This window comes from Lissotriton vulgaris, chromosome 7, assembly GCF_964263255.1.
Source record: "Lissotriton vulgaris chromosome 7, aLisVul1.2, whole genome shotgun sequence".
Taxonomy (NCBI): Eukaryota; Metazoa; Chordata; class Amphibia; order Caudata; family Salamandridae; genus Lissotriton; species Lissotriton vulgaris.
This window is the reverse complement of record NC_141695.1, coordinates 377,611,682-377,637,375: the sequence shown is the minus strand read 5'-3', so window position 1 is coordinate 377,637,375 and position 25,694 is coordinate 377,611,682. Positions and strand designations below refer to the sequence as shown.

The window sequence follows — 25,694 nt, the reverse complement described above, 5'->3', positions numbered from 1 at the left end:
TGGAAACAGAATTTTTTGTATACCACTCGTGAAGTTACTTCTCCATAACAGTAACCTGAATTAATCGTGTTGGTTTAAAATTAACCAACATAGAATAGAATGCACAAACACATCTGGGATACTAATTTGCTTATGTTACGAACTATAATTCACTAATTAAGTAAAGTTGTCACGTTAATTTGTGCGCATTTGTCATAATCTAACCAAAATGTGAATGAATACGCTTCTAATTGTGGCATAAATGATGGAGAATGGTGAGTATACCATGCGTATGTGTTGCTGAATTTACTAGGTAATAACTAATTGGGTTACCCTAGAATGGGAGGAGGTAAACAGAAGGGCTATATTTCTAAAATTACTGTTTAATTGTGTTTGTTTCAATAATGGTTTCCATTGTGGCCTATGCGGCCTACATTAAAATGGAAGCTGTCTGCTACTCCGAGTTTGCGATGATGTACGCATGCACAACTGAACTCGAGAGGAGTGCGAGCAGCCTGTGCCTGTGCAGTATGGGTCAAGGACAGTGTGGCCTGGATGCCTGACTTGGTGCCAACACATTTGAATGTCAGCATCATGGGCCTGGGAAAATCTTAACAACTTAGGACTTAAGGGACACACGTGGAAAGGACTGCTAAGAGACAATAGCAACCTTATTTTTTTTAATCATAACGATGACTTTGCGGAAATACGAACAATAAGGTGATGAGGTTATGCTCATCAACCCCTCGACTTGTCCAATCAGAACAATCAAAGAGCCCAAAAGTTACAACTTTTAGATAGATAAGTTATGGAAAAAGGGTATAAAAGAGAACGTTTGGAAGTAAGAAAAAAGCTTGTTTTTTTATTTTATTTGCACCCCGACATGCTGCCAGACTGCTGAAAATTTCTATGGCGAAAGGACTTTGAAATTTCTCAGAACTTTCATTTTTGAATGCGTGCGGAGTCCTTATGGGAGGTGAACATCAAGAGAGAATAGAGAGGTGGTCTTTGGGAACTATTCTGTCCTTATGCTGATATCGGTGTCCTGAAATCTTGGTAATATACATTTCTGCTTATTTTTCTGATCTGTTATGCTAATAAATGTAAATGTTTGAATTTAACCTCTTTTCCTCTCTAGATCATTAATGTTTAACCCTTTCGATGCTGATGACGAGCTCAGCTCGTCATCACCCACGGGTGTCGTGTGCTGATAACGAGCTGAGCTCGTCATGGTGCCAGCAAAATGGTAATTTGCAGCACAGCGCAAAAATCCCCGCAGCAGCCATGTGGTTAAATGACTATTAACTTAGAGTGAATAGAAGTTAGGTCATGCTAGATGATTTAATCTCTAAAATAAAAATTTAATAAGTGGCGAATTAAGCTGGTCTTGTTGTCTATTAGTTAACTTTTACTAGCAGATCCATCAACAAATGATAGTGGTGTGTTTAAATGTTTCTTGAAAATAAAACCATGGTAATATTGATCAACTGCAGATGTATATAATGTATACATTTTAGTATTAATTTAGACACTCAGCTATAATCCAGCAGCTCTCCTCTGGTCTTCACCAAATCCTTGAGCAGGGTGAATGTGTGTAAGAATGACTCGCAGTGTTATGGACCCCACTGATGAGTAGTGTGTAAATAAGTTCTCTAGGGATAAGGTGATGGTTTACAGGAAATTTCTGGAGCCGTGCTGCATCACTACTCTTACCACCAAGTGATCTCAGGTCCTTTCAAATGAAGCCTTACCTCCTGAAATAAGCTTAGCTTTAGATACCATCGACCAATCCATACAATCAATCAATTTGAAGTCAAAACCATATGTTATTGTACTATACACCAGATACATTTTTAAATGGTTAGGGAATTGTTGGGGGGATAAAACTAAATATCTAAAGTGAGGCCTTTTAGCAATTCATATCCTCCCCATGTTTGCCATCTGCCCTATGCTTCATTAATTTTGGAGAGGGGTGGTACACCTTACTAGTTCCAGTATTGCATGGACATACAGCTTACACATAAGGAGATCATACTAGGTCATAGATCACAGTAAGCCCACAGGACAAATTAAGCTAGTGTGCAGAGGCAACTTTTATCTATTAATATTATTGCTGCCAGATTATGTATTGCAAGAGCTTGGATCTCTCCCCTACCATCTAAGGTTACAGAATGATGGGCCTGCCTCCGGCAACCTATGATCTAGAATTTGCCCTGGCTAAGTCTTGGGAACAACGGTCCATCAGAAAGCTTGACTCTATCTAGCAAGTCTAAGTTGCAACCCCTTTAATTACACTAATACAAGAAATCTAATTTAATCTGATCAATATATATATATTTTCTGGCAGTTAGGCTGAGTAAGTTGCTTAGACTTATGAATTTAATGCTAGTTTTTGCAAATGAGTCATTACTTCAGTTTTTTTTCATTCTTTTTTCTACCTATTTGTCCATTTATATGTGGCTTATTTGTTGTATCAGTATATGGAATAATGAAAATTTTGAAATGTGTTAGGAGAGAGGGTGCCCTGCCTACAACAGCAGGCAGGACAAAGCTATTTGAGAAAATAGTGCTTGTAGGCTGTAATTAAAGCATATCAAGCAACAACATACGTACCAGGGGGTGTCACCATGAGAGGTTACAAAATGAGACAATGCAGTACTAAGGAAGGACTACTAAGCCTTTTGACCAATTAAAAGCCACAGTTTATGCTGGGGAATTACACAAGCCAATGAAAAATGTGGGCGGAGAGTGGCTGAAGCTTCAAGTCCCTACCTCAATACAGCATGCCTTTCAGAGCAGCGCATGCGGTGCCCAGGCTCAACGTAAAAACGCGTTTTTTACCTTTATTTGTATATGGGTCATGACAGAATAATGCTTCAGTTTCTTGTCCCGAGTACATACTAGCATGTGACTGGCTGTTTTAGTCCTATATAACGTTTTCAAGAATTATGGGGAAAATCATGTAAAAACAAATGATAAGGAAGTGCTAATGCTTAACAAAAAGGCCATTATTGCTATAATTGATAAAACATCTATTTTGATTTTACTCCATGGAGCGTAGGTCTGGTATGTGAACAGGCATCCTCTATAAAAAGGTTGCTTTTTCACATTATACCTGCATCGGCAAAGCAACATAGGGCTGGTCCGTGAACTTCACCCTTCCCACACGCTACTATAAGAGAATTACCATACAAAGGGGTACGTCACTTACTCGTAATCCACTTCCTCGTCAGACATGATGCGGCTGCTGGAGGTTACCTGCAATGATAGAGCCAGACAAAGATTGGTGAGAGAATGAAAAAAAACAGACCAGATAAAACATTGACAGAATGTGGAATGCTATATGAATTCCTAATTTCACTTGATCAGCCTAAAATCAAATGTCAGCTATTTAGCGTAATGCCCTATTGGGCTTTCCATACAAGCAACGGAAAAATAGAAATATACAATTTTTTTTAATGGATGATTGTTGGGGGAAGGAGGCAAAGTGAAAGGATGGCTGAGATGACTATTGGGATAGATCTAAGTAAGAGAGATGGAATTATTCTGGATGCTCCTTCTTTCTAGCACTTTGGTCTACTCAAGATAAAAAAGACAATCCTACTGGTCTATTTTTGCCTTTCTTTCTATTCTCCATTTTAGGAGTTTCCTTTGTAGCAAGATTAGGTGAATTGTATTGTGTTTCTATTGGGCTCAGGGACTAGCCCCACTGATGCCAGCGTGGTCTTCACAGTCTTAGATCTGTAGTCCTAGCAGCTAAACTCTCCTATAATACATTTTGAATGGCACATACATGCGTTATAGCTCTCAACAAATATTTCTCTGAAATTAATCCCACGAGGTTTACTCATCAGGAAAATCATGCTACAAAAATTAAATGCACAAAAAGATTGTTTAAAAAGGTTTCCACTCTTGGAGGAATGAAAAACAGGAACGTTTGTCTTGAGTGAAAAACATTTCTAAGAAATACAGAAACAGATGACACTGAAAATATATCTTCAAGTTTCTGTATAGCTAGGATGGCTGGTCGACATTGTCTAAAATTTAGGTATTTTAAAGTGGGCATGATCCACCTTTACCTTGGTACGGTATAAAATTTACAGAAAAATAAAATATGGATATCTGATTGAGTGGAGGTATTATCACACGGGCATTTACATATATCAGCAGACCAATTAGTAACGGGAAAACTTAGTAACCTAAATACAATCCCAAATCTGAATCTGGTCAACAAAAACCTTTCATGTGCCGTCATCCTTAAGGTCAAATAGGGTTGTATTGCCTGCGAAGTTAAGGTCAACTGGTGAGCAATCACTGTTTTTTTAGTCATTTCATTTTGATCTCTTAAATTCGCCAGATAAGCAATACATAACCTCTTTAGCTCTTTCCTAGGGATTTTTGCCATTGATTTGGGATCATCGTAGAATTCGGGGGAGATTGACGTGGTCACAGAAAGTTTTAATGTATCTCAACCATTTCACTCGATAAGCGCCCTCTAATTTCAGGGCGTCCCCCAGTATAAGACGATTTAGGTGACACTCATCTGTGGTCCACACCCTCTGCCACAGAAGTACCGGTTGCACCCTAATAAGATCTTCCAAATAGGGCATACCGAGTTCAATGTGGCAATTATGGGTCGATGTACCCTCCGGAACAGTAAGAAGATATCGCAAAAAGCTGTTCTCAGTCAGCTGCAGGCTGGAAACATTAAAATTACCCCAAATTCCCACACCATAGGTTGCCAATGCAACACAACTGGCTTTATAAATAAGTAGGAGCTCGTTTACAGGTCTCTTTCCCATCTTTTTGCTAAACAGTTTGAGGGCCGTAACAGGCTTAACAAATACCAAATTTCTACTTTTTATAGCACTATTCCATTTCCCTGTACAGTCAAACAGTATACCTAAATAAGGGAAATTAGAAACATGATCCAGTGGTTTTTTGTCAATGAACATGGTTCTTTTCATCTGTTTAACATTAGTGCCACAATTCATAGAAAAGGTTTTAGTGCAGTTCACCTTCAAATCTAAATTAGTCATGAAAGTGGAAAACGATGTTATCATAGTTTGCATCGACATGGGGGTTCTTGCCATCAAAACAGCATCATCTGCATAAATAAGTGCCGGAATACGGCGTTGCGATGCTGTAGGCATATCAATACAGTCCCTTAGTAAAATATTCTCCAAGCAATTAATGTAAATAGAGAATAAAAAAGGGGCAAGCACGCATCCTTGTCTCACCCCCCCTCGCGATATTAAACATTCTAGTGCACTCTCCTTTTGTTCCATATCTAACCATAGCCCTTGCTCCATTATAAAGCTCTCTTAAAAAACAAATAATATTATCCTCGACACCCAAACGAGTTAAAATTGACCATAGTTTAGTGTGATTAACACAGTCAAAGGCGGAGGTCAAGTCCACAAAAGTTAAAAACAACCTTCCTCCCTTAACCTTGGTATATTTTTCCACAAGTATGAATAAATTAAGTCCCTGATCTATAGTCCCTACTCCCTCTCTAAAACCATATTGCAGATCACTAATAATCTTGTGCTCATTGGCCCATGACTGCAACCTATCTAAAATGATCCTACCAATAATTTTAACTGTAGAATCAAGCAGAGATATTGGGCGGTAACAAGTACAACTAGCCCTGTCCCCCTTTTTAAAAATGGGTACTATAATAGATTCGTACCAGGTACTAGCAAGGCCCACCGTGCAAGCAGCATTCAGAAATCTAGTAAGCAGAGGTGCCCATAACATTACATTATTTTTAAAAATATCTACTGGGACACCGTCTGGGCCCGGTGCCTTGCCTCCCTTACTTGAGTTAATGCCCTTGGTTACCTCATCCAGCGTAAAAGGGAGGTTCATTCCCTTTTTATTATTTGGCAGTGAAGGTACCTCCTAATCGTCTCAAACGTAACCCTTACAAAACTGAAATCTTTTTCTTCTCTCCTAAAGACAACCCTCTCCCTATCCATTCATGGATCACTGACCTTACTGCCCTTAACTGTCCACTCTCCCTCTCAGAATCGGTTAAATCCCTCGGCATCGCCGTCGACAATAAGTTTACGCTCAACTCCCGTGTAAAAAAACTCTGCCAAAGGCACACTTTTACGCTCCAACATCTAAAAAAATACTCAAACCCTTCATTCCAGCGGAAGATTTCAAATCAGTTGTACAATCCCTAGTCCTCTCGAAAATCGACTATGGTAATGCCCTTCTCACCGGCTCTCCCAAAATTCATTTGGCCCCCCTCAAATCTGTTCTAAACCTAGCGCTAGGAATATAACTGGTTGCAAACGCTCTGAGCACATCTCGCCGGCCTTAAAGACCCTTAAATGGCTTCCTATTGAAGGCAGATCCTCCTTTAAATTAGCCTGCGTTACGCACAAAGCCCTCCATCAAAAAAACCCGCTCTACCTTTCTAACAAACTCAAAAAAGCGGACAGTGCCTGTTCGATGAGAAGCACTAACTCTCTCCTCCTCGTCGCCCCTTTACTAAAAAAGAAAGCTGCACAATCTCGCTCCTTCTCTGGTAAGGCCGCCAGCATCTGGAATATCCTCACCAGAGACCTACGACTGAATCCTTCATACGTCACTTTAAAAAAAGATCTTAAATTGCACATGCTCAACAAATATTGGGGTCGTTAATCATTTAATGCCCATACTTGCTGTTCAATCTCTTCCTCTTTGAATCTCCAACCTTCCCCCCTTTCTCCCACCTCTCCTGCACTCCACCAACACCTAAAAGCCCCCCACCTTACCCATCCACACCTCTTGCGTCCCCCTCGTTTACCCCTCTCCTTAAAATTAGCCACCCCTCCCTCCACTCTCGTCTAACCCTTCAGTTTCATTCAACATATGAGTCTAGTTCCTTTTTACTGTTTGATAATTTGTAATTATGTTATCCATATACTGCCTAGTAAATAGCTCCATCCTTTCACTTTGTATCGACAATAATGAGTCTAGTTCCTTTTACTGTTTAATCATTTGTAATTTTTTATTTCTATATTTATTTCTATATTGCTTAGCAAATAGCTTCATCCTTTGTGAGCCAGATCTCTTTTAGGGAGGGTTGAGAAGGCTTCTCTCCTGTGAGTCATTTTGGAAAAACATGGGGTCAATAGTGCATTTAGAAGCAAAATGTTCGCATAAATTTAGTAACAAGCACTAGACTTTGAAAGGGCTATGGGTGCCTTCACATGTCAAAAATGACCTTCATTGTGCCAGGGCCAGCATTTTGCCATCGGTGTCCCTCATATTGCATACTAGCCCCCCTTGCCAAAAATGACATACAGTACGCAAGTTTCAGAATTGTGTCAATAATGCCATATACCATTTGCCCTTATGTCAAAAATGACCTCTAGTATGTCAGGGGCTGTATTTTGAAAAAGTTGCCATCCTTCTATATTACATTCAATTAGCTAATCCTAGCCTTTTGCCACAGGTCCCTGTCATGCAAAGAGGTCCTCAAGAATGCCAGTACCAGCCTTTTCCAATTGGGGCCCATATTCCAAGAATGATCTCTGGCATGCCAGTACCAGTATTTCACCAAGGCTGCTCGTCATGCAACGGGTTAACGCCAGTATGCCAGTGCCATTCTTGCTCACTCACTTGCACTCACTCACCCATTCTCTCATTCTCACTCACTTTTACACTCACTCGCTGTCAAGGAGTACTTCCTGAATTTGCATTTATTGTCACTTTAAAAGTAGACCTATTGGCTTTGTCAGTGATTGTTACGTGTTACAGACCAAACCCTCCCTCAGTGTATCAACTGAGGGGTATTATAAGTGTGCAACATCGTCTCCTTTTAGAGCTTGGTTAACCCCTGAACACAGCTGCTGAAAGGTGCTCAGTTAACGTTTGCAAAGTGTTAGCTGCGGGGTTATTGTCCATTTTACTAACTTTTGATCCGTTTGAGTTATAAACATTTCTATGCAATCTGTAAATTATGCTACAGATGTTGTATCACGTCACTAATGCGACAATCCTTTGCAGGCGCCAGTGACAGGGACTCTTAGCCTCCACGGTAATGAACGACGCCTGTGTTGGGGACATCAACAAGCATCCGGGGGTTGCAGCAGGGGATTAGTTGAGGTCCTGCTCGCCTGCTCTTAAGGATAAACATGACATTCCTGGCGCGTGGCACCCCCTCTGCTGTCACAAATGCCGTACATAATCTCCGCGCTTTGTTACTGCTATTTAGGGGAGGCGCGCGTGCAAACAATGCCTGGGAGCGACAGCTGCAACAGGTGCACTCAGGACAGGGGATTATCTCTGGGCGCGCGCGCGCGTTGCCGTCGATAGTGTGTTTCTCATTAGGAATCCCTGTGCCAATGAGATGGCCCCGTGGCGTTAGCCTTGGTTGCGGCGGAGGTGGTTTGTGTATAATTTGTGAATTTAAAATGTGAATCGTGCAAAGGCAGTATCAGCCTTTCATCCTTCCGGAGTGTGTCAAGTTAGTCTCGCCAGGTCCCCCTTTGTCATTCCCAGCCCCAGAAGGCGACAATATGAACCATGTAAAGCAAGCTCTAGTTATACTGCCTGCGTCCAAGGGCCGCCCCCCATCCTGGCCAGAGGTGCACCCGCATGTGGCGCGGTGTGCGCACAGCAGGCCGGTGTCCGTGAAAGCTGAGGGGTGGCAGTCTGTCCCTAGCCATCTGCCCTGTTAACCGTGGTCCAGCTCCGCAGCATTTCAGAGGCCCGCCTGCTGGGGTTGCTCCCGGGGCCCTTGCGTGCCGGTGCCTGCCTCTGATAGGGAGGGTGGGGGTCTCCAGCGGACAGGGGTCCTCCTTGGGTACTTGACATTTATTTGTCCACCCTGACCCCCCCCCCCCTCCCGGAAGAGAACAGCTGCTTGGGAAAGTCAGGCCTATTTCTAGGCTCTTCAAAGCCCTAGGTCCAGCTGAGAGCATTGAACCCCCCCCCCCTACCCCCTTGCAAAGCACATTGTCTCCATTGTGGCTTTTATTAGGACGGGCGTGGGCGGGAGGGAGTTAGTGCCAATAATGGACTGAACATCCACTCCTTACACGCCTCCCTCCCCTCCCCCTGGCTTAAGGTTGAGGTCACTGATGGGCAGAAACTACAATAGAAGATGGGGAGTCTGGGGCCTACGGATAGGGGTGCTGTTCGCTACCTGACGATAAGACGAATGGTTCTTTCACTCTGCACCTCACACTGCATGTGTACGTATGCAACCCCCCAAATGCGAACTATTACTACCCAGGTGCGGCCTCCCTCTCTCTGCACTTTTACTACCCAGGTGTGGCCACCCATAGTCTGCACTTTTACTACCCAGGTGCAGCCTCCCTCACTCTGCACTTTTACTACCCAGGTGTGGCCACCCATAGTCTGCACTTTTACTACCCAGGTGTGGCCACCCATAGTCTTCACTTTTACTACCCAGGTGCGGCCTCCCTCACTCTGCACTTTTACTACCCAGGTGTGGCCACCCATAGTCTGCACTTTTACTACCCAGGTGCGGCCTCCCTCACTCTGCACTTTTACTACCCAGGTGTGGCCACCCATAGTCTGCACAGGTGTGGCCACCCATAGTCTGCACTTTTACTACCCAGGTGCGGCCTCCCTCACTCTGCACTTTTACTACCCAGGTGTGGCCACCCATAGTCTGCACTTTTACTACCCAGGTGCGGCCTCCCTCACTCTGCACTTTTACTACCCAGGTGTGGCCACCCATAGTCTGCACTTTTACTACCCAGGTGTGGCCACCCTCAGTCTGTACCATTTCTACCCAGATGTGGTTTTCCTCATTACGCAGTATTACTGTACCTATGTAACCCAAGTCAATACTATTATTATACATGGGCTCCGTCTGTACTATTACTAGAAGGATGTCCCCCTCCTTCAGCCGGTACCATACCGCGCAGCTTTTACTCTCCTCAGTATGCATTAAACGCACCCTGCCTTGTCACCCGCCAGCCTCCGGTGTTACTATGGAGCTGCGCCCACCGCTGACCGCGCTCTTACACAGGAGTGAGCTCCAGTGACGTCACGAGTCGCCGCCGGACCCATGTAGCATCTCCAGCGGGGGTCGCCACGGAGTCATTAAACCATCACTGTTCTTTTCTGGTCCTCCTCGGGCTGCACCCGCAGATAACACTGTCACGAGGACAGGCGTGCACGTAGCTCCGCGCAGTGAAGGAGGTAAGTGCATGGTGGACATAAAGAAAGGTGGAAAGGGGGCAGAGCAAGAAAGGCAAACAGAACGAGCATGATGGGGAAAAGTAAAACAACTTAACGAGAGAAGCAAAAAGAAAAATGGGTACCATAAACTAAGTTGGAATGGGAGGAAGCAAATGGCAACTGAAGGAAAGACGCGGGGAAAGAAAAGGTGAAACAAAAGGTAGAGGGAAGGGAAAGAATGGTGAAAACAGGATGGATTAAAATACAGGAAGGATTAAAAAAAAGGAAGAATGCAAATGGAAAGCTTGAATGGAAGGCTGAAAGAATGTAATGGTAGATGCTTAGAGGGGTGAAAAGACGGATGGCGGGATGCGTAGATGTATGCATGAAAGGGGTGATAGATGTACACGAGAAAGGGTGAATGGATAACGAAAGAGGACATGGATGGGGCAAAGTATGGAACGGTGGAGTGTGTAGAGGGCTCTCCGTTGGTGGTTTAGACAAGAGGGCTTTGCTCTCTCAGCGCCTTTAAAGGTCTGGTTCAAAGTGAGTTCGTCCTACCCCATTCGGTACTACTGTCATACAGGTGAGAGAGGCCCCTGCAATCTCTGGTATGCAAAGGTTTGAGATACCTAAGTCTCTGCTATTAATATGCAGACGGGGCCTCCCCATGGCCCTGTGTGATTGCTATGAGGGTGTTGGGTGCTGCGGCAGGAAAGTGGGTACCAAGAACACCGACTAGCAATGAGGTGAAAAACAAAAGGTATTCGAAGGACGGTCTCGGCTAACCCGACTCTCTCTCTCTCAGACTTTCCGACTACTGGGATACAGCGAAGTACACAAGTCGGGGACCCCCCACATACCGCGAGCACGTGACCCCCTCCCTCCCTATCCCCTCGTGAAAGCAGGCTCTTACCTAGCGCTGGGTCCGGTGGAGCAGTGATGGACTGACGGGCCGGGGAGGGTCTGGCCATGCTTTGTACCCGTGACCGCCCCTCCGCTGAGGGTGGAGCCGAACCCAGGGACACCGGGCCCCGCCCTCACACCTCCAGCTCCGTACTCCATTGGCCGAGGTGATGCCCGGTCCAGGAGGTGCGAGGGAGTTTATTCTGGCTGTTAGGAGGGTACATATTGATTGATGCACGAAAAGAGGGCGGGCGCGGGGTAGAAAGATGGGGCAGTGAAGGGGGCGGGAAACTGACTGGAGGATCAGATGAATGGGCAGAGGAAACAGAGGACTGAAAGAGAAGGCTAGATTTGATAGCGAGAAAGAGAGATGCGGAGAGAGAAAAAGAGTGTAAGAGAAGGACGCAGAGTTTCAAGACATGGAAAACAAGCATTTACAATGCAATGGTCTCGGCATTCTTAAAGTTAGAGCTATTGGCATTGCTCATGACATTATTTTTATTTATGTTTTTGTTTTTAAAACATAAATAAATGGCATTGTCATTTACAATGCCAATAGCTTAATCGCTTGCAAATGCGAGACCTATTGCATTTGCATCCACACAGAGTCACAAGCACAAAGCCACCCACACACACACACACAGAGCCACCCACACAGTCATTCACAGAGCCACCCACACACACACACACACACAGCCACCTGCACACACACACACACACACACACACACACACACACACACACACACACACACACACACACACACACACACACACACACACACACACACACACACACAGAGCCACACACACACAGAGAGCCACACACACAGAGAGCCACACACACACCTCTGCCCAGTAACGCCCTAGGGAACAGAGGCACGAAAAACCATATCACAAACAGGGCACAGAGGCACAAGCAGGGCACAGAGGCACAAAAACCGGATCACACGCAGGGCACAGAGGCACAAAAACGGATCACAAGCAGGGCACAGAGGCACAAAACCGGATCACAAGCAAGCACAATCAACGAGGGGGTTGGGGGGGGGGGCAGGACAGCAAGCACAAGCAATGAGGGTGGGCAGGACAGCAAGCACAACCAAGGAGGGGGGGCAGGACAGCAAGCAAAACCAACGAGGGGGGGCAGGACAGCAAGCACAACCAAAAAGGGGGGGTTGTCAGGACAGCAAGCACAACCAACGAGGGGGGTCAGGAGAGCAAGCACAACCAATGAGTGGGGCGGGGGCAGGACAGCAAGCACAAGAAATGAGGGGGGCAGGATAGCAAGCACAAGCAACAAGGGGGGGCAGGACAGGAAGCACAAGCAATGAGGGTGGGGCAGGACAGCAAGCACAACCAACGAGGGGAGGGGGGGTCATGACAGCAAGCACAACCAACGAGGGGGCAGGAGAGCAACACGAAAACCGGATCACAAGCAGGGCACAGAGGCACAAAAACCGGATCACAAGCAGGGCACAGAGGCACAAAAACCGGATCACAAGCAAGCACAACCAACGGGAAGGGGGTGGGGGCAGGACAGCAAGCACAACCAACGAGGGGGCGGGGCAGGACAGCAAGCACAACCAACGAGGGGGCGGGGCAGGACAGCAAGCACAACCAACAAGGAGGGGGCAGGACAGCAAGCACAACCAACGAGGGGGGGGGGAGGACAGCAAGCAAAACAAATGAGGGTGGTGGGAGGGTCAGGAGAGCAAGCACAATCAACGAGGGGGCGGGGGCAGGGGCAGGAGAGAAACACAAAAAACGGATCACAAGCAGGGCACAGAGGCACAAAATCCGTATCACAAGCAGGGAACAGAGGCACAAGCAGGGAGCAGAGGAACAAGCAGAGGCACAAGCAGTGCGCAGAGGCACAAGCAGGGAGAAGAGGCACAAGCAGGGAGCAGAGGCACAAGCAGGGAGCAGAGGCACAAGCAGGATCACAAGCAGGGCACAGAGGCACAAAAACCGGATCCCAAGCAAGCAAAACCAACGAGGGTGCGGGCAGGACAGCAAGCACAACCAACGAGGGGGGGGGGCAGGACAGCAAGCACAACCAACGAGGGGACAGGGGCAGGAGAGCAACACAAAACCGGATCACAAGCAGGGCACAAAAACCGGATCACAAGCAGGGCACAGAGGCACAAAAACCGGATCACAAGCAGAGCACAGAGGCACAAAAACCGGATCACAAGCAGGGAACAGAGGCACGAGCAGGGAACAGAGGCACGAGCAGGGAGCAGAGGCACGAGCAGGGAGCAGAGGTACGAGCAGGGCGCAGAGGCACAAAAACAGGATCACAAGCAAGCACAACAGACGGGGGGCAGGACAGCAAGCACAACCACTGAGGGGGGTGGGCAGGACAGCAAGCACAACCAACGAGGGGGGTGGGGGGCAGGATAGCAAGCACAACCAACGGGGGGCAGGACAGCAAGCACAACCAATGAGGGGGGGCAGGACAGCAAGCACAACCAACAGGGGGGGGGTGCAGGACAGCAAGCACAACCGAGGGGGGGAGGGGGCAGGACAGTAAGCACTACCAATGAGGTGGGGGGCAGGATAGCAAGCACAACCAACGAGGTGGGGGGGTGCAGGACAGCAAGCACAACCGAGGGGGGGTGGCAGGACAGCAAGCACAACCAACGAGGAGGGGGCAGGACAGCAAGCACAACCAACGAGGGGGGGGGGCAGGATAGCAAGCACAACCAACGAGGGGGCAGGGGAAGGAGAGCAACACCAAAACCGGTTCACAAGCAGGGCACAAAAACCGGATCACAAGCAGGGCACAGAGGCACAAAAATCGGATCACAAGCAGGGCACATAGGCACAAGCAGGGCACAGAGGCACAAGCAGGGGGCAGAGGCACAAGCAGGGAGCAGAGGCACAAGCAGGGCACAGAGACACAAGTAGGATCACAAGCAGGGCACAGAGACACAAAAACCGGATCACAAGTAAGCACAACCAATTATACATGGCTGCACCTACAAGTTTTCAAAATGTTTCCAATGCTCCATTGCAAAGACCAAATGAAATGTTTGAGATAGAACCATAGCCACAGAGGGAGTAAATGTAGTTCAAGCAGGCATTTCCTTTCAAACTGTTCTTGGTAGAATCCAATTTGCCACGGACAGTATTAAAATGTGCCCACAAATGTAAAGGTAAAGAAATGATTGAACATGCCATTACATTTGTGTTAACCTAATACAGTTAAGCCCATGCTGCTGGTATCAAATAAAAACAGGGCACAGCGTAACTAACCTGCCTGCTGCCATTTCGCAAGTGCCTGGGGGTCTCCAAGCTGAGCGCTTCAGCAAGCTTTGTTTACATATCTTCAGCTGCCACGTTTCTTGGGCCTTCGGGATGGAGAGTCGGAGGCAGCTCTCCTCTCCTAAGGATGTCTCGCTCTGGTTGGCAGCAGTTTCGAAGGTTAGGTAGCCCTCCTCACGTTGTTTTCCGGCACGATTTTGGAAAATTCCAAACGTGCTTCCTGGTATCAGTCGCACGCCAAAGACCCTTTTAAAGTCTGGCTAGCGTACAGAGTGCAAAGGCAATAAAGCAAAGCGTGGACCACAGGATGCCAGCCCCACACGCTCTCTGCATGCGGTGCGCGCCGCAACAAGAAAAAGAATGTTTCAATTGATTTGCCAATAATCCAACACATTTTATCCAGCCAGTTCACACTGGCTGCCGCTTATGGCAATAGCTCATTTATCGTCATGATCCCTCTGATGCACTCATAGCATTTGAACTCTTAAGACTGAATAGTGGTCAGGCAGGCCAGGCTGGCACTATTAAGCCAGTGCGTGGCGCCTGCATTGCGCTTACACAAGACTCCAACTCCCTTGCACACACACGAGACTCCAACTCCCTTGCACACACACATTATTGTGCGTGCTAGGGGGCCGAAAGGAAAGGGAGTGCCATGTGTATCTAATCTTCCTGCTAACTGGTGCCAACACAACATTTTGTACGGCACCCATAGTGCCTCCTGCAGAGAAGCACACACAGTCAGCTGTGCAGTGGCGCCACCTTGTCTCATCGGGTGCGGGCACATAGGAGAAGAGTAACGCTACTGCAGCCTTCCAAACATGGGATCCAAAAGAAGGTAGCCTCCCCTCTTGATGTTGTCAGTTTCCCGCCGGATGAACGTGGCACAGTCTCACCTGACAGCCTCATAATACCGATACGATAAACAAAGTATCAAGCTTTGACAGTCTGTCTCAGCCGTCTCTACCGCAGCACAAACGTTAGCCTCTGCCTGCCACTGTGCAGCCCCAGCCCTACCTGCCTTCCCCGACACTGACGGGGTCTCACAATGAGTCTTGGACTGCGCTGCTGCAGTGCGCCCGTGGCGCCGCAGCTGTGGTGACTTTACTGCTTGTTTTAGGTTCACACATCTTGGCGCGCCGCCATTCAAGGTGCTGGAAATGCATGATAATCAGTGAAAGCTGAAAATCGTGGTGCCCCGGACACAGGAGTTGGACTGACTCGATGTAGAGGGATCCCGTGGACTCAAACTGCAGCAAGATAATTGGCTTCATAACATGGCTTCTGGACGCAGCAACAGGTGGCAAGTAAATTGGCTCCAGCCAGAGTCGTGGCACGCTTGGACCGGCTCAGTGCAGCAGAGGGACCCCGCGTCCTCAAGCCAAAGCATGATAATTAGATAACCACCCATAACGAAATAAAAGCGCGGACCTCATATTAAAACGGGGAACTCGGCATGCTGGGCTGCAACAATTGTAAAACAAGTAACACCCAGCAATGAGACTCGCTGGCCGGCCCCAGGTAAAGAGGAGCAGGCGGAGCAGTGAGCACTCGCTTCCAAAACAAAGGGGAATCAAGGGACAAAAAGATTAAACGTGGCGTGCTCACAATCTCCCGCGAACGGGACCGGCTAGCGACACTCACGTTCAATGAAGAAGGAAGGGGGGTGACTCGAACAAGCAGCAAGACCTTAAACACGAATCAGCGGGAGGGGGGTGGGAAGAAAGAAACGGACAGCGGGAGGGAGGACGGACAGAGAGAAAGGGGCAGCATACAACAACACGGGACCAGGGCACGGTTAACAATGACGAAAAACATCCGTCTAAAAAAAAAAAAAAAGTAAATGCCCACAATAGCCCACCTCTAAATGACGAAACAAAGGGGGCGGGACTTGAAAAAAAGACAGAAACGCCCACGAATCTGCTCCCGCTAAGATTGACACATCTCTCTTCCAATGGCTAGCCTCCATTTATGGAGCTAGCCAATGGAAGAGAGAGGCGGGTTAAAGCCCAGTACTGTAAAACAAAATTTCTCGGCTGCGCGACACTGCTTGCGCAGTGTACGCTAGGCCGAGCCCTAAAAACGATATAGAGAGTAAAATGAAGAGGGACAGGGTGAAATAAACTAATTATTAAACTACATAAATAAAGTGAAACAGAGCAGGAGTAAGAAGGATTAATAAACCGAAAAGGAAACACAGAGTGACAGAGAACAAAAAAATGCACAGAGAAAGTAATAATGAAAGGGGAGATTGGAAGAGCTTGAAAAACAGAATGTAAGAGAGAGAAAGCGATAGACATGAAAATAATATGAATTCGAAATACAGAGAAATAGTGTGAAAGCAAGCGAGGAAACGTAAGAGAAAGAAGCAGATATGCAAAAAGAATCAGGGACAGAGAGAAAGAGAAAAACACAAAGAAACAGATAAAATTACAGTTGCAATGGAGCAGAACTAAGCCGGATTTATACACAGCTGGTCTCTGTCTAGAGTGGCATAGTGGGCAAAAAATGATTGACTGAAATGTGACCCAGGTAATTACCAGTGGCTGAAATTAAATAAGCATTACACCAATCATTTTTTCCTTTCTTCTGGAATATTTTATAGACACGAGGTCTAGTGAATACAATTGTGATTATGTTAAATGACGGCTTGGGTAAATCTGAGATGCTCGGCATCTTCTCCTTTGCTCTGGAGCTATGTTTCCTCAATAATTAATGTGACCTATACGGCCAGTTATCGTTCAATCTTTGATACACTAACAGAGGGTCAGATTTATGAATCTTTTTGGTTTTGTTAGGTGCATTGCTAATGTTACTCAGCAGCTCCTTTCGATCACTTCAATAGCAGACGAGAATTCTTGATCAGGCACTAATCTGTGCTGGGTAATTTTTAAATAACCGATTTCCGTCCTTGGCCATTGACCATTTAAATCCATCAAGACAGCCTTGGTCTGCATGGCTCCCCTCAATTTCATACACTTGCCAATCTTCTTAATAGACATGCACTTCCAGGCCTACCCCACCTGGCTGGCCGGATCTTTTGGAAATTCAATATGTAGGGCGCCAACGATATCCCCATCCTCCTGCGAGTGACCTGATGCAAATGTAGCACATTTTTCAAGCCTTTATCTTGTTAATCAATTTAATAACGTTTTTAAAATAGATTTAAAATCAATGGTATTAAATTAAGCATTATAGCTCACTGCATAATGTTATTAACCGCTTCAGCGCAGCGCGAAATTTTTGCGCTGTGCTGAAGATTCGAAAACGGGCGTGGTTGTGACGGAACGGTTCCGTCACGAGCACAGCCCAACCGACACTCATGACGGAACCGTTCCGTCACGAGCGTCGAAGGGGTTAAATGACCCTAACTCCAGTTGTAGGTTTGATCTGCAGGTGAGGGCCTACAACCAGGGTGAGGAACTTTAGCAACATTAAAGCCTGAGGCAGAAGGTCTATAATGCTATTAGAACATTTCACACAGATTGGCTATAATGTTATAAATTGAAAAGGGATAAATAGAGAGACAAACATTGGAACGGTGGAGCGAGTGGCCTATAACAGGCATTATTGGCCTTCAGCCACTCCATTGTTTTCAATTAAGTTTTCAACATTCCAGTGTTCTATTGTGAGCTACTGTCACCTATCTCTGAATTCTCCATTTCACAAGAACCTTTTTTGATTGGATGTTCATGTCGATAGTGGAAAATCTGGGCATGAAATTTGATGATCTAACTGTATGTCTCAAGGTTAACTCTTAATTCCAAGTAATCACTGTAAATGCCTTCATCTAACTTTGTGCAATTACAAGGCAATTTATCTCAGTTTATGTATTCAGAATGCATCTGCAAGAGTTAACGTAAAGTTAAAGAGCATTGGTTTCAAGGGAATTAACCTCTTGAATGGACTCCGAGTTCGGAATCAATTAATCATAAGCCTGATTCATGAGGCACCTAAATCTAAATAGTCCATTCCTTTCCGAAAGTGCTCATTTTCCTCCTAAGTTTATAGAGCAGCACTAGACAATTACAGAAATACCATATATAAATTATCATACAAACTTAGGGCCTCATTAGGATAGCGGACGGACCTGCGTCCGTCCGCCACCCCCGAGGTGGAGGGACCGTCCGCAGGGGCAGCGGCGGTCCCTCCGGTGCAATCTTTAACCTTGCGGCGGGTGCTGCCACGCCTCTTTTTACACCTCTCTGCAACGCAGCCCCCTGGCGCATACTGGAGGTTCCTGGTGGGCTAGTTGGCCCCCAGGGACCCCCAGTATTCAAGGGGAATTAGTACCCCCTCTGCAAACACGCCAGGGGGCTGCCTTGCAGAGATGTGCAAAGAGGCCAGGCCCCTTTTTACACCTCTCTGCAACGCAGCCCCCTGGCGCATACTGGAGGTTCCTGGTGGGCTAGTTGGCACCCAGGGACCCCCAGTTTTCAAGGGGAATTAGTTTCCCCTCTGCAAATGTGCCAGGGGCTGCATTGCAGAGAGGTGTAAAAAGGGGCAAGGCCTCTTTACACGTCTCTGCAAGGCAGCCCCCTGGCGCATACTGGACGTTACTGGTGGGCTACTTGGCCCCCAGGGACCCCCAGTATTCAAGGGGAATTAGTTCCCCCTCTGCAAATGCGCCAGGGGCTACATTGCAGAGAGGTGTAAAAAGGGGCATGGCCTCTTTACACGTCTCTGCAAGGCAGCCCCCAGGCGCATACTGTAGGTTCCTGGTGGGCTACTTGGCCCCCAGGGACCCCCAGTATTCAAGGGGAATTATTTCCTCCTCTGCAAATATGCCAGGGGCGCGTTTGCAGAGTGGTGCCTTAATTTTTTTTTGGGATCGGAAGGGTACCCTACATGTATCCTCGGATTTCTTTTCAAAACAAATAATTTTTTTTGTATTTTGGGACCTTGGTGGTCCTTGTGGAATCCCCTGAGCAGGCCTAGGGGGTGAGGAACCTCCAGTATGCACCAGGGGGCTGCCTTGCAGAGAAGTGTAAAAAGGGGCATGTCTTCTCAATACGTCTCTGCAAGGCAGCCCCCTGGCGCGTTTGCAGAGGGGGAACCAATTCCCCTTGAATACTGGGGGTCCTTGGGGGCCAACTAGCCCACCAGGAACCTCCGGTATGTGCCAAGGGGCTGCGTTGCAGAGAGGTCTAAAAAGGGGAGTGCCCTCTTTACACGTCTCTGCAAGGCAGCCCCCTGGTGCGTTTGCAGAGGGGGAAGTAATTCCCCTTGAATACTGGGGGTCCCTGGGGACCAACTATCCCACCAGGAACCTCCAATATGCGCCAGGGGGCTGCCTTGCAGAGAGGTGTAGAAAGGGGTGTGGCCTCTTTACATGTCTCTGCAAGGCAGCCCCCTTGCACGTTTGCAGAGGGGGAACTAATTCCCCTTGAATACAGGGGGTCCCTGGGGGCCAACTAGCCCACCAGGAACCTCCAGTATGCGCCTGGGGGCTGCGTTGCAGAGTTGTAAAAAGGGGCGTGGCCTCTTTATACCTCTCTGCAAGGCAGCCCCTGGCGCATTCTGGAGGTTCTTGGTGGGCTACTTGGCCCCCAGGGACCCCCAGTATTCATGGGAATTGCTTCCCCCTCTGCAGACACACCAGGGGGCGTGTTTTCAGAGTGGTGCCTTCATTTTGGGGGGGGATCGTCAGGGTCCTTGTGGGACCCCTGAGCAGGCCTAGGGGGTTAGGGTGTTTCTACCCTGCCCCCTTTTCTTATTTTTCAACTTAGTTTTACTGTTTTCTTGTGACTCGGTTCTACCGAGGCACAAGATGGCTGCCAACACTTCCTGGTTTGGAGTGTTGACAGACAGTTCACAGCCAATCAGCATGCAGCTCGTGCTCGTAATTGTACGGTTTTCGGTACACTTACTGTACGCTTACGGTACTTCGTCCCTAGATATCACTATGATTTTACTTTTGATCTCAGGAACTACTGAACAGATTAACACCATTTAACAAAAAGCACAATCTGCGAACCAAACTCTACCTTTTTGCCAAATTTGGTGTAATTCCGTTCAGCCGTTCGGGCTGTAGCCCTGTCTAAAGGTCATATGGAAAATTGCATGGGGAAAACATTTTTGGGACCCCCCTCTTTTCTCGGCCCCCACTTGACGAATCACCCCCAAACTTTCAGAGAAGGAGCGGAGCGGAGGCCATTTTCTTGGCGAAATTCGCAAAGATTCGTCCACCGACACCAAAATTATTCCAAATAGAATGTTGTGGATTTCCAATGGAAACTAGGTGCTAACTATAACTACCTACTGGCGACTGCCAGTAGGTAATATATATATATATATATATTTATATACCTATAAACATATACATATGCATTTATATGGAAGGCGATGGTGTGTTCGATATATTAGCCGTGTTGTTTCCGGACCGGCTTTAGACACGGGACCCTTCTCTAAATGGACGGCGCCTAAACCGGAAGCATTCTCCAGAACGTTGTCCTGGTAGCAGTTACCCCGGAAGGAGTGAGGTGCCTGACCCCCATCACGCCGAAAGAACAAACAAACTAACGCTGCTGCGAGATTGTGTTCGAGGTAGTCCGCTATTTTGCGGTGTGGAAGATTGAAGTTCCGAGATTCAGCTACCCTCAAACACGTAAGCGCGCTGGTTGGCTTTGGTGGGTGAGAAGTAAAAGTGCACGGCAAAGTACGCTGAAGGATATTCATCTGTGAATGCGGAAACGCTGTATCTATTTTCTAAGGGCATTGCGGAAAAATGTCTAGTGACAATGTTCGAGACCGGGAAACTTTGGCAGCCACAATGTTTTCCGACAGCACTCCCCTTCCAATTGATATTAGAGGAAGGATTAATGAAGACGCTAGTGGCAGTAACAGCAGTGCAACGAAAGATCTTATTAAAACACTTGAAAAGAAATCCCACCTAGAACAATCTAAGTGGTGGGAGTCGAAATCTTTGCAGAGCTTAATTGAGGCAAACCAGATACCACGTGGTCTACGTATATTAACTGCCCCAACGTACGAGGACCCTAATCCTGAACTCATGAGAGAATGGGCAGAATGCAATTTGGACGCATCACGACGTCAGGTCCAGATTTTAATAACATATGCAGACATCGACAGAACTAAACTATTGGGAGAAATTGCTAATATCCATGAAGAGTTGGAAGCTATGGGGGAAGAGGAGGGACAAACACGTTTATTACAAGCGATGAATGAGCGACTTAAAAAAGAGGAAATCAAAATTACGGAAAGGAAGGCTTACAAGTTCGCGAGAGATCGCAATGATTATGAGTTGGGTCAAATTTTTACGTTTTCACGTAAATATGACTCATTCCGAAAAGGAGCAACAAAGCCAGCTCCACCCAGATCTAAGGCTGTACGTCAAAAACAAACAGCATCAGACTCCACAGCCTCATCCAACTCTACTTTTAGTTCAGATGTGGAAACGGGATCGGAAATAGACCGCCGAAAACAAAATACAAGCAGATATTGGACCAAAACCCTCACCTGGGCAGGAAATTGCTTTTTTGTGCCAGGAGAGACTAAAATCATTAAGGCCACGGAATCAGAGAGGTCAAGCCGTAAATGGGCAAACTACCGAAGATGCCAAAGAAACCGGGCGGCAAAAAGGAGGTTTCCAAAAGAAAAAACGAGGACGGGGACGAGGTCGGGGGCAGGGAGCTGCTTCCGCACAGAATTAGTGGAGAATAAAAACCAAACTATCGTCAACCTGACACCCCTGAAACTAACAAGAGATGAAGAGGAAATCCTCAAATTGGGCTTGACCTATGCATCCCCTTGTAATTTCAATTATGCGGCCACACAGTGTGATGTGTACAAAGCAGTTCACAAATTAAAGCTACGAAAATTCTATGCTTTGAAGGACAAAAATAAAAATACAGCTCAGATAACAGATTCTAACAGCGATACTATGATTGCCACACAGGGCACTAAAACCATTACTGAACTTTGGGTAACAGAGGGAATTGGCTATGAGGACTCTCATGGAGTTGAAAAACAAACATTTGATGAATTGGGTAATAGATTAGTGGTGAAAACCCAGTTCAGGCCACCCTCTATATTTGTGCCAATCTTACCGAGAGACAATATAGATGTCTTCCATGAAAATGTGGTGGGGGACCTGAAACAGCTACATGGTGAGACAATGAATAAAAATAAGGACAAAAACCAGAAGAAAAAGAAATGGCAACATAATGCTTGTATACAATAATTTGAGCTGTTAACTAAGAGACTTTCACAAGATAAGGACATCATTGTGAGGGGAAGTGATAAAGGGGGCAATGTAGTCCTCATGTTAAAATCTGACTACGATCAGGAAGCATATAAGCATGGGCGGAAAATCCGTTACGCTCGCGGATTTTGCGGATTTTCGGTAAATTCGCAATCCGCGAGATTCGCGAATTTCCCGCAAAATCCGCAAATTCGCACGCAGCGGATTTTTTTTCTTTGCGGTGTAAGTTCGCAATTGCGAACATGTAGGTGCGGCGGGCAGCAACAATCTCGCACTCGCGAAATTACAAAAATTGCAATTCTGAACAAGAAATCTACTAGCAAGCAGCATAGACCTTCTGAAAATGATGATTTTTATCAGAATAACTCCTCAGGTTGACATTTGCCTGCACTTTTTTGGATTTGAGGCCTTTTGATTTTCTTTGGATAACTTTTGGATTAGAAATCAACTTTCTCATATAAGCTTGGTGGGATGGTTGCTGTAATGCTGTTCTGCAGAAAAACGAGTTTTGCAAAAGTGAAAGCAGGTTCAAAAGTTCAAACTCATCATTAGTAACCGTTCCCTGTAGTGCTTCCTGACAAGGGCCCCTCCAGAGTTCAGTTGCTAGTTGCAACAATTGTATGACCCTGCTTTGACCCTCACAGCAGGCTCATAGAATAGCTACAAGTAGGCCACAAAGGTCCTGGAAAAAAAATTGCACTGCAACAGAAAGCAAATTACAGATAAGGAAGCAGGTGCCAGACTGGAATTTTAAAACAGTGACACATTAATAAATCAACCCCAAATTAATTCATGTCAGTTGAAGCAGGCAGGTGTGCTTGCTTTTTCCCCCCATAATCTACAGTGATGATGAACCAGAGGGTGGCATAAGGCATTGATGTACCATAGGGTGGCATGGGTGAAAGAGAGGAGGCAGGGGTGAAACAGAGGATGCTGGGAACCTGTGATGATGAACCAGACGTAGAAACAACATCATCGTGACCGTTGCGAGCCGACATGTAAGTTCGCAATTGCGAACTGTTACAAAACCCTTGCGAACTGGCAGAAATCCTTGCGAACACCAAAAAAAAAAAAATCCGCAAATTCCCAGTTCAGTTGCTAGTTGCAACAATTAAATGACCCTGCTCTGACCCTCACAGCAGGCTCATAGAATAGCTACAAGTAGGCCACAAAGGTCCTGGAAAAAAAATTGCACTGCAACAGAAAGCAAATTACAGATAAGGAAGCAGGTGCCAGACTGGAATTTTAAAACAGTGACACATTAATGAATCAACCCCAAAGTAATTCATGTCAGTTGAAGCAGGCAGGTGTGCTTGCTTTTCCCCCCCATAATCTACAGTGATGATGAACCAGAGGGTGGCATAAGGCATTGATGTACCAGAGGGTGGCATGGGTGAAACACAGGATGGCAGGGGTGAAACAGAGGGTGCTGGGAACCTGTGATGATGAACCAGACGTAGAAACAACATAATCTTGACCGTTGCGAGCCGACATGTAAGTTCGCAATTGCGAACTGTTACAAAACCTTTGCGAACTGTCAGAAATCCTTGCGAACTGGCAGAAATCCTTGCGAACACAAAAAAAATCCACAAATTCGCGAGAATTCGCGGATTTTGTGGATTGCGAGTTCGCAAATTCGCAAAATTCGTGAACGCCAGATTCGCAAAATTCGCCCATGCTTAGAAGCATATGCTCAATTGAATGACCGCAATTGGTGTGAACGAACTCAGATGCAAATACTGTCAACAGTTAAGACGAATTATCATCAAAAATTGAACAAGTCGGGGAGGAGCCAAGATGGCGACCGGAGCGGACCTGTAGGCTCCCGGCTCCGCCAGTCCTTGTTTGCCGTGCAGCTATCCTGACTCTGATCCTGGCGCATTTGACGGTGGATTGTAGGCGAAACGGCGCTGATCCCGGCGGTGCTTCTCTGGACCCCCTACCCGCCCGGCGGCCGAAGATAATCGCCTCCTGCTCCCGGCCCGGGACCCCGCCTGCGAGAGCTCCTCCTGCCGTGCCTCGGAGACCGGCTGCCGGCCGGAGTGCTCCGCCGGCACTGGCTGCTGTGAAACCGGCGTGACCCTTGCTCGGCGCTACCCGTGCCCAGCCGCTTGAGAGGACGCGAGACGGCGTGGAGACAGTGCTGTGCTTGTGGAACTGCTGCTCCCCATCGCAGCGGTGCCTTTGTTCGAGGCAGCAGGTACGGGGAGAAGACTGTCCGGCCATTTTGGGTCATACATCCTGTATTGACTCCTTGCCTTGCCATCAGATATCACCGAGGGGCGTCTAACAAGTGTGGAATAACTCTTGGGCACAGTGCATGGTACTCCGCTGACAGCTACAGGGTATTGCACCGGTGCTCTCCTTAATCTGGTGATCGTCGTCTGTCCGGTCACTATGGTTGTGTGCGCCGCCATGTCGGGCGGGGAGATGCGTCCGCCCATGTTAGAGACCGGTGCTGCCCTGCCTACAGGAGAGCCCGAGACTCGAGGGATCCCCCGGGGACACGAGACCCAGGGACTACAGACTGATATCTCCCTTGGAGCCGTCCTGTTAGCCTTGCGTGACCTCCGTTCGGAAGTCCGCCACTGCCGCCGGGAATTGGGGGACAGGCTGGACCATATTACATCTATGTTGCGGTGGGGCACTCCTGTTCCGGTTCTGTACAGTTGCCGCCTGCCACAATCTGCACCGTGTGGGGCGCCGGCGCTTTCTCCTGCCTGCTGCACAGCTGAGCTCGCTGTCTCTTTCATCGACGCCCAAGATCACCAGCCTGATGCCTCTACTCGAGACACTTTGTTTCCCCTCCCAGCGCTGTGTGCAACATTGTGGCCGGATTCTACATTGCATTTGCCTCGAGAACTGTCTGCTACGCTACAGCTGCCTTCTCCTCCTGCGCTGTGCCATTTGCCTATTTTGTTTATTGCATCGTGTACTCTTGGTGCTCTTGTGGAACATTCTGCTGCTCGGGACGGGATCCCTGCTGACTCATCGTGGCCATTTTGGGTTTTCTTCATGTTGTCGTCCTCCCTCTCGCCATTCTCCTCCTTTGTTGCGTGGGGGGCGGGCCTCTTCTGGGGAGCGCGTCTGGGGGAGTATCCGCGTTCGGGCCAGGGCTAGGCTGTTTTTCTGTGGTTGGCGGCTGGGCGGGTGGACCAGGGTTTGGG

At 47.3% G+C, this 25,694-nt stretch overlaps 1 protein-coding gene across 1 annotated transcript in view; it reads right to left on the bottom strand.

Moving 5' to 3' along the window:
- The window catches only part of TNNT1 (troponin T1, slow skeletal type), a 112,868-nt gene extending 101,748 nt beyond the window's left edge, over positions 1-11,120 (bottom strand). Inside the window, exons 1-2 of the mRNA XM_086930315.1 lie at positions 11,048-11,120; positions 3,182-3,237 (exon numbers count right to left, since the gene is read on the bottom strand). The gene's annotated coding sequence lies outside the window, so the exon portion shown is untranslated. The remainder of the gene's footprint in view (positions 1-3,181; positions 3,238-11,047) is intronic.
- Between the last annotated feature and the right edge of the window lie 14,574 nt (positions 11,121-25,694).